This window comes from Pteropus vampyrus, unplaced genomic scaffold (assembly GCF_000151845.1).
Source record: "Pteropus vampyrus isolate Shadow unplaced genomic scaffold, Pvam_2.0 Scaffold136, whole genome shotgun sequence".
NCBI classification, from domain to species: Eukaryota; Metazoa; Chordata; class Mammalia; order Chiroptera; family Pteropodidae; genus Pteropus; species Pteropus vampyrus.
In genome coordinates this window covers 3,292,523-3,302,600 of record NW_011888917.1, presented here as the reverse complement: position 1 = coordinate 3,302,600, position 10,078 = coordinate 3,292,523, and positions in this window count along the sequence as shown.

Here is a 10,078-nt window from a genome sequence, read left to right as displayed (position 1 = left end):
GTATGTCTATTCCTGGACTTCATATTCTGTTGTCTGTTTATTCATGTGCCAGTATTACACAGTTTTAATTACTGAAGCTTTGTAATGTGTTAATACTTGGACACTAGTTTCCCCGCTGTTGCTCTTCTATTCCAGACTTTTCTTGGCTAATTTTACTTGTTTATTTTTCCACATGAACTTTTGACTCAGCTTGATTATTCTGACAAAATGATGCTGACATTTTTATTAGACTTGTGTGAAAATCGTAGGTTAATTTAGGGAGAATTGACATCTTTATGATGTTGAGTCATCCTGTCTGAGGACATAGAATGCTTTTTCTTTTGTTCGTATATTATTTTGTGTCCCTCTGTATCATTTTAAAGTTTTTTTTTTGGTAATGATCTCATACATATTTCTCTTAGAGATTTCATTTTTTGTTTTGTTATCGAAAATGGGGAATTTTTCCTTATGTTGTGTCTTCTAACTGGTTATGTTTGAATATAAGAAGGCTATTAATTTCCATATATCAGAATATTGAATTATCAGTGCCTTCTGGTGAACCTTTGATATATGGTTGCTAGTTTTCTTTTTTGTGCAATCGTGATTGATTTTGGAAATCACTTTTGTGCCCACTTCATAAGAATTTGAAAGCATTTCTTTCTTTTTTCTTTTTCTTTCTTTCTTTCTTTCTTTTTTTTTTTTTAACTGTATTCAACAACAGTTAAAATACCATTGGGATAATCTGCTCTTTAAAAGTTTTGTTAGAATTTCCTTGTGAAATTGTCTACGTACATTATTATTTTGGCCTGGGGCAGAGAGAGAGGGAAGGGAGGTTCTTTGATACCTTTCTCTACTTGTACTTTGGAAATCTGCTTGAATTTTTTGCTGGAAATAGTTCAGTAAGTTATACATTTTTTCATGTTTATTTGCAATGAATTGAATAGTCCCTTACAATTTTTTTATTGTCTTTAGTGTGGAACCTATAAATGCTACCTTTTATGTGAAAAAAAAAACATCTTTGCAAATATGATTAACTAAGGATCTTAAAATGGAGTGATTATGCTGAATTACCTGGGCACGCCTTAAATGCAATCACAACTATCTTTATAAGTAACACGCAGAAGGAAGCTATGTACAGAGTAGAAGACAGTATGACCATGGAAGCAGAAACAGGAGTGATGGGGCCACAAGTCAAGGAGTGCTAGCAGCCACCAGAAACTGGAAGAGGCGAGGAATAAATTCTCCCTTAGAGCTTCCAGAAAAAGCACTACCTTGCCAACACCTTGATTTCAGTTCAGTGAAACGGATTTCAGACTCTTGCCCCTACAACTGTGAGAGAATAAATGTCTGTTGTTGTAACCAAGTTTGAGGCAATTTGTTACAAGAGCTATAGAAAATGAATATATGTACTTGGTTAAACCTTTGTCCCAGACTCTGCACTCTGAGGAACCTAGGCTAAGGCAGCAAAGTATAATCATTTGGGATAGCACTTTCTTTCCTTAAAGACTTTTTGTTACTCTTCTATTTTCTGACATTGAGTATTGCTGTGAAAAATTCTGAGGCCAGGCCAATTTACTCTCTCATATAAATGACTATATCTTTTTACCTAGATGCCTAAATGATTTTCCTTCCTTCTTTTTTCTTTCCTTCCTTCCTTCCTTCCTTCCTTTCTTCCTTCCTTCCTTCCTTCCTTCCTTCCTTCCTTCCTTCCTTCCTTCCTTCAATCCTTCCTTCCTTCCTTCCTTTCTTCAACTGTGAAGTTCCTTCCTTCCTTCCTTCCTTCCTTCCTTCCTTCCTTTCTTCAACTGTTGAAGTCCAATAATATCTTTACTAGGATTATATTGATGATGACTATTCTAGTTCAGTTTACCAGTCATAAACAATACCATATATATTTATATAAAATGCCATATTTTAGAGACACATATATATTCTCTTCATTTCAAGAATGTTTATCTGAATTATCTTTATAAAGCGCTATTATTTAATTTTTTTATAACCAAATACAACCAACAAGCATCACTTCCACTCATCCATTATTAAAGGCAAAAATATAATTCATTGGATATTTTTAAATAATGCACTATATAACGAACAACTCATTTTTGTAGAAGCATCTTGATTAATTATACAATTGGTAATTAAGAAAAGAGCAAAACTCTTTGTTTCTTTCCATATAAAATAGAAATGTAAAGAGTTCTGTTAGTCTTAACACTATATGTTAAAGTAGCAGAAAGTGTAGTACATACAGTTTCATCTAGAAAGGTATGTAATTTACATACCCCATATGAATGAATAAAATTTGCATAACAAAATGAATACAGGGAGCCTTAGGTTTTCATATTAAAATTTGGTGTTGAATTATCTTTTATGACATTATATATTATTACATAAAACATATTTTTGTACATTTATAACCCAAAGAAATGAAAAATAATTGTTTCTTGAAAAAGATCTCCCAAAAGCCATTGGTTTATAATAGGATAAACTGAACCTCGAAGAGTTTAGTGTCTACCAAATCTGGACTCCTTAGATTGAATTCAGATGTGCTGCATATTTCACAGTGATTGTTTCCTAAATCACAGGTCTGCCTTTTCTCGTGAAGTACTGACAGATTATGCACTTCTCAGGAGTAACCCTGGCTTAGTGGTTTTCTCTGTGCTCTAGTTTTTGTTGTTATTGTTATTGTATATGAGCTATATTATTTCTCCTTTTCTCTCATATGCTTTTCTATTATACTTAATTATAAGTCCTTTGAGAACATTCTCAATAAGAATACTCCCCTAAGAATTCTTCTAAAAGAAGTTTTACTGATAGAAAATTAAAGAAAAGAAGACCGGGCATTAGAATGTCCATGACTTTCCCTGTGTTTGCTGCAAACTTCTGCCAGATTGATGATGCTGAAGTTTCTAACTGTGATGACAAACTCTATAACTTTTTTTTTTTCCTGCACAACTAGTATCTACCTATGGTTTCTTTTTTATTAGACCTTTTTGAAGACTTACCTTTTCAGCTTTTCATCGTTTATTTTCTTTCCTTACTCTTTCATTCTTAGTCTTAAGGAACTCCATATGTCTCTTTACATATACAGTTTTGGTTATCTGCTTATTTATAAATATGTGATCATCTTTTGAAGCGTTGCTTCCAATGCATGCCTCTGCTGGCTTATTCCATTGCCAAAGTAAAAAAATAGGTCCCTGTAAAAGACCTACCTAAATTTGTGCAGTGTTTCTCCCTGGTGGGCCAGCATTATTAGAAAAGAAAAGACTTGGGCTTTTGACTTCCACAGCAGAGTGTCAGAAACGCCTGAAGATGAGGAGTGACCTTGTCCATATTCTGTTGGACTTTCACACATTCACATGCTTTTCTTTTTTTTGCCTCTCCAGAAAAAGCAGTAGCTGCTTTGTGCAACAATCCATTTGCAATTCCAGTGATAAATGGGCCTGTTCAGACCATGTCAGCTCATGGATTCAGAAAGGTCTATGCCTTTTTTTGTGACAAGAAATCACCTCTACTTATTTCCCTGCAGAGACTGTAGTTTGAGGGAATTTTCATTACTACAATAGACCTTAGGATGGGCAGCGGCCAGAGAACCATGGGCTAGCTGTAGCACTGACATATGGAAGAGAACAACAGGGCTGTGTGACATGCTGCAACCCCTCACCTGTGCCTTGGGAGCCTGGTGTGGGCTCAGCAGAGTAATAGTCACATTAATTCTTACTCCTGTGCTATGGCCAATGTGGATCTTTCTTTGAAATATTCTATTTTTTTCTTTCTTCAAGGGTTCCAGTTATATATCCTTGTTGTATCTTTCATTTTCTTACAAAGCCTTCTTATTTGTTTTCTTATTTTCTCTTTGCTCTTTAAGATATTTTCTCTCTGTTGTCCCTCATATTCCCCTACTTTTGTCCTTTATAAATTTGATGATTTCATTTTTTTCCCCCACTGCTTTTCTTGAGCTCTGACAATGCATATTTTATCATCTCCTGCTGTCTAGTCATCTTGTCTGTAAGTTCTTTTACTTGTTCTTTGAACTCTTGCTTCATAGAATTGATTACTTTTTAAGTTTTTAAAATTCAGGGAGCAGTATCTGGTCATGATTTTCACATGCTCCTTTTCACATGATTCTCACATGACAATATTTTTCCGGATGTTATTTTGAATCTACTATTTATTTTTCCTGTTTCTTTCATTCTTTTCCTTTTTTCCTAGTGTATCTTTGAATATATTATTTTATTTTAGTTCCCTTGTTTACCAAGCATCTTTGAAAGGATAAGTTTTCTCAGCTAATAGGAGCATATTTACATAAGGACAGAGCCAGAACTGAGTTCTAGGCCAGTTGGAATTATGGTTCAGGGAGTGGTATGTTAGTTCATGGAGTAGTATGTTCGTTCATGGAGTCTTCTTTTCTCCCCAGTGAATGGAATAGGTAGCTTTTGAGTTTTTAAAACTCAAAGTCTTTTTCTCCTGCTTTGCCACAGTGATAATGTGCTTCCTGCATGCATGGCTTCTTGGTGGGTTTTCTTATTTAACTCTACCTTCTTCATGGAACAAAACTAAGTCTATGGAACCTGGGAGTTCAGGTTTTGCATCTCAGGGTGTGCCCTTCACCTTCAAGAATTGTACATGGCTGACTCATTTGGATATCTGTAGCTGTGGAGCCCTCGCTCTGCTTTCTCTTCTCTCTAATATACCCTTGTATGATCGCAACAGCCTTAGTGATTGTGGACATACATATTGCAATGGAGCTTCATCAGCCTTGGTCCCCTCTGGTCATTATAATAAACAGAATACTCCTCTTGACCTGCTTTGGATATGTATGGTGAAGGAGAAATATAAACTTTTATTGTGTTAAGTCCCTGAGATTTGAAGTTGTTAGTTATTGTAACATAACCTAGACTATTTTGACTGATGGAGGTGGTTCACTACTGAGGGTGCTACTCTAGAGGGTCTTCAAAAATATAAGGAAGGATTTTTTGATTGTCACAGTAACAGTGCCCAGGGGCCAAGGATCTGAGATCCTAAATCTCTGATAATGCTTATAACAGTCCTATGCAATAAAGATTGCTTTGCTGAAATGCCAATAGTTCCTCCACTGAAAAACTCAGTAAATGGCTTGACAAGTGCAGCCAAATTGCCCTCCTGAAATAAAGTCTCATTACTAAAACCTATCCCAAATTGAATACTTTGGGCATTTTCTTTTGTCTTCTATTTTAAGTAATTCAGATAATTTCAATTGTTTATATATGTTTTTATTATTTCCTTAATATAATGTTCATGAGTGAACTATTAAGAGTTTCTTCATTTTTATGTAATTTTCATGCTGTTATTGGTGCTAATAAATATCTGTGGATTTCTTTAGACTGAAATATCTTCTCGGGCCCATGTTTGAGAAAGTGCTTTCCATATTATGGGTGCATATTAGTAAAATGTGGGTTCCCCTTTTGTTTTCTATAGTTTGAGCTGACAAGAGACTTGGAAAATAAACAATTGAAAAAGACATTCCCTAAAGGTAGCCATCAAGTGTAATAAGACTCAAGTCAAATGGCCCAGCTGTCACAGTAAAATACAGCCTATTGACTTCCTTCTCACTAGGGAAAAGCATGGTTTGCCACTTACCACAGACAGCTTGGAGAGAAAGTATCACCTTAAGAACTGCAGGAAGGAATATCCCATGTCACTGAAAGGCACAAAATAAATCTGGCTGCATGAGTCTCTAGTAGATAACCACATGTTTTTGTAAGGGATGAGGGTGAGCTATGTGATTATCTTACCTTGAGGGTCAGGAAATGAATAGTACCATAGTTAAAATATAATGGAGGTGACCAGCAACATGTTTTAAATAGCATTAAAAAAAGATCATTAAGTACCAACTAGGTACAAAGATGAGCATGGTAGAACATGCCTTCTAGGCTTTAGAATCTTATCTGGAAACTAAGCACATGCATAAATAAATCTAATAGCTTAGATTGTGACAAATGTTATAACAATGGTAGTAAGAAAATTTATTGAGAATGTAGATAATAAAAGTTATTTCTAATTGGATGAAAGCAAATGAGTTAAATCCAAGAGAAAGAATACTTTAAGTTGAGCCTTAAAAGAAGCCTAATGTGTGGACTGCTGAATAATATGTAAATAACACTGTCTCCATCATCTTAGGGTAGGGTTAAGAGGTGTAATGTTTAACAATTAGACAGCACTGTTATATATATCATTCATATTAGCTTTCTTAATATCAACAAATAGGTCATGTAATTAGAATCTGAAAGATAGTGATTGTTAATAGATTTAAAAATTGGAATATAGTAAAAATTATTACACTAATTTCCCGCAGATACTTCAAGTTATAATTATATGTGTGTACCAGTGTCTAGGATGTTCATATCACGTAGAATTGCAGCTCATGTACCTTTTACATGTCCACAATGCTTCAGTCTACTGACGTTGACTCCTTGTAGTATCCCATTCAATCAGAACCAAAAATAAAAACATCATTCAAAATGATGTTTAAGTAAATTCAGCTCTTATAAGAACAACCTTTCTCACAGCACAGTGGTAATGTTTATGTTTGTCAAATTCAAGAAGTTGTATATGGGCTATTAAGCAGTATATTCCTTTGGATCTGGATACTGGTATTGATTAGATGAGGGAGTAAATAAATTGGCTTCTCTTCACGAAATGGCATTTCATAATGTTTTGAATCTCCTTAACTTTGATATGTCTAATGTATATATACAGCTGAGATGGAAAAGCTGTTTGAGTACATGTCAGTGAGCCCAGACCTTTACAGCTGTGAGAAAAAATGATTTAATCATTTCAGTTCTTCCCGTAACACTTATTTTCTTCACCAGGATGCCTCCATCCTCCCTTGCTCCTTATTAGTGTCATGAGGAAGGAACTCATATTGATCCCTCTTATAATCATTTTTAGGCCTGGTGGGCATAACATGGGTGAACATCTGGGAATGCTGTTCTTTGTTGTCCAGCGGATCAGCAGAAGAGGAGACGGGCCCAGGTGTCCTGCAGCCCACTCCATCTTAAGATTACTGACACTAATCCATAGGGCAGCATACTGTCACGTTAGATGGCTCTGGAGCTGTCACCGATGTGAAGTATGCATAGCCCAAGGGAAATAACGGCTCTTTGTGATAAAATGCACAGTTTTCTTGGAATTTTAATTTATTCCAGAGTTTTTTCCAGAAAGCCTATCCTGATAGTGTACTGTGGTTATTATGAAGAGTAAAGTGGCAGAAGAAAAAGAGAATGAGGTGAGGTGAGAATATAAATTAAAATGTCTGTAGTGTTTTCCAGATTACACATTATCTAATGCACACAATTGTTCAGTGATGAAAGTATCATTATTATCCCTATTTTACAGATAAGGAAATTGAGATCTGGAGGGATTAGGTAGCTTTCCTGAGGTAATTTGCTAGTGGATGAAAGAGATGAGGAGAAAATACTAAAACCTAATATTGAGCCAGACACTTTGTATGTTCTCTACATGAATTAGTAAAATCAGTCCTCACAATTTATGTGGCAGAGACTAACACTAGCTCCTTTTTTTTTCTCTTCTCTTCTTTCTTTCTTTCTTTCTTTCTTTCTTTCTTTCTTTCTTTCTTTCTTTCTTTCTTTCTTTCTTTCTTTCTTTCTTTCTTTCTTTCTTTCTTTCTTTCTTTCTTTCTTTCTCTCCTTCTCTCCTTCCTTCCTTCCTTCCTTCCTTCCTTCCTTCCTTCCTTCCTTCCTTCCTTCCTTCCTTCCTTCCTTCCTTCCTTTGTGAGAAACCAAGTATTAATGATTACTTAGTTTAAGGTATAAAGACCAGCCTTGAATCCAGGTCTTCAGACTCTTGAACCGATTCTATACTGTGGTGTTGCCCAAGTCAAGAGGTATTTTCTGACTGCATTTTGAGGTTTTTATCCATATACTGTTCTGAGATATGTCTATAAAGTTCTTTGCACACTGCCTTGCACATGAAAAAAATTATGTAATCAAGAGCTGCTATTAATGTGTGATTAGAATGGGTATATTTGCCTATTACCTTTATCATAAAGATTTCTGATGATTTTACAACTATCGTTATGTTTATTGAATGCTGGATTTCACTGAGCCTTTACTTGTATAAGGCATCTTTTCAGGTGTGGTTAGAAAGACTGAAGTTCAGTGACAGTGTGACTTTTCTAAGTTAATAATGTGTCAGTAGCAAGTCAGGCTGGTGAGGCATAGCAGCAAAGAAAGTTCTTATTGTGCTTGACTATATGCTACTGGCCATAAACAGCCTGTGAGTACACAATATCATTTAAAAAATACTTTGTAGTTTTCCAAGTACTTTCAAATTTATTCTTTCATTTGTGCCTTACAACAGCATTGTTGATTGGCTGTTATTATCCCTGATAGGTAAGGAACCTGAGACCCAGTGTCAGAGGTTAAGATTCAATTCACACAACCAGGAAATGGAAGAACCAAAGTCCAGAGAAGATTTCCTGACTCAGAGCTCAGTGCTTTTCTCTCTCTACATGCTGTCTTATGTTTTTAAGATTTCTGTCTCCTTATATCATGATCCACCAGAATGTGAAAATGTAAATGTAATAAAGTATCACAGTGTGTGGCTTTATGAAATACTTGAACAAAAAGGGAAGTTTGATGGACCATTGAAATCTTAAAAAGTTCTCTCAAATACTCATCCAACACATATTTATTTGGTCCCTACTTTGTGACATTGTGTTAAATCATATGAGGTATATAAAGAAGCAGGGGCCGGGAATGCTGGGAAAAGCTTCAGCTCAAGTTAACACATTTTTAGATGTAAAAAAAATTTGTAGGACTAGTGTCATGGTAATTACTTACATGGCTTATTTCACCAATTAAACTAAAGTCAAAGATAACTTTGACACAGGTATAAAGATGGTTATTGTGTCTTATTTATCTTTATAGTTTGCATAATGCCCGGCTCAGTATCTTTCCAGTTGAATGAATGAAAGAATGAGTGAATGAATAAGAGTGTGGAGTCAGGGCTTCTTCTCTCCTGAAGCTTATGGACCAAATGGAAAGATAAATAAGAAACTAAATTAAATTATATATAAGATTGATATGTGACCATAATGTATAGAGAAGAGAGGCATAATTTCTAGTTGAGATGATCAGGGAAAGCTTCGTGGAAGAGACTTTCATTGAATGACAGATAAGTAATAAGGATTTCTGTTGTCCTTGTTTTTTTAGAGCAACATGGACAAACTAGTTTAGTGAAAATAAGAAGTATGAGATTCAAATTTTTCAGTACTCTGTAGGTGAGCATAGTGAACATTCAAAACACTTTTGTTTAATGAATGAATGATTGACTCTTTCTAACAAAATTTTTAAGATACTAGCTTTTAAAAGTGAAATGATGTTAAGATGTCTGGTGTTACTTGGATTCAGTTAGATAAGAAATGATCAAAACACTGTGATCAAGGGTCTTGCCATACTCAGATTGGCCCTTCTTGAAATCACAGAAGTATCCTATAGAGTGCTTTACTCTGTTATAGAGATTTAATAATCCTGAACAATTCATAGAAGCATTTTGAATACATAATCAGAGAGTGAATCAAACATCTTTGAGAGGTTACATCATTTCCTTGAGAGGGAGAACACCAAGCCAAAAATCTTCAGTTATATCCTCATTCCTGACTTACCCCATTCAATTTTAACGTCTTTTGGCAGCCTGGCCATAAAAGCTAGGGTGTGAGAATTCCTGCTTGATTTCTGAATGTCGGTTATACTCTAGTCTTTGCATTGATCATTTGGTTTTATTTCTTTTCACAGAAAACCACTTGCAATGAGTCCTCGGTTACTCCCAGAGCTGGGACTTTTATACCAACAATAAAAAGAAGCATTATTTACCATAAGGTGTTTTTCTATTTGATGGCAATGACTCATAGTGCTTTTCTTTACTCAAGAGTAAAATAATAATGGTTCTACCTGAAATTTAAGGGCTTTTTTTTTTTTTACTGTTTCTAAATTTTACCCAGGGTTGTAATCATCAAAAGGATAAATAAGAACTTAAGACATTAATTATGGTGGTGGGACTTCAGTTTGCTTTTGTTGCAACAATAAGTAATGAACAC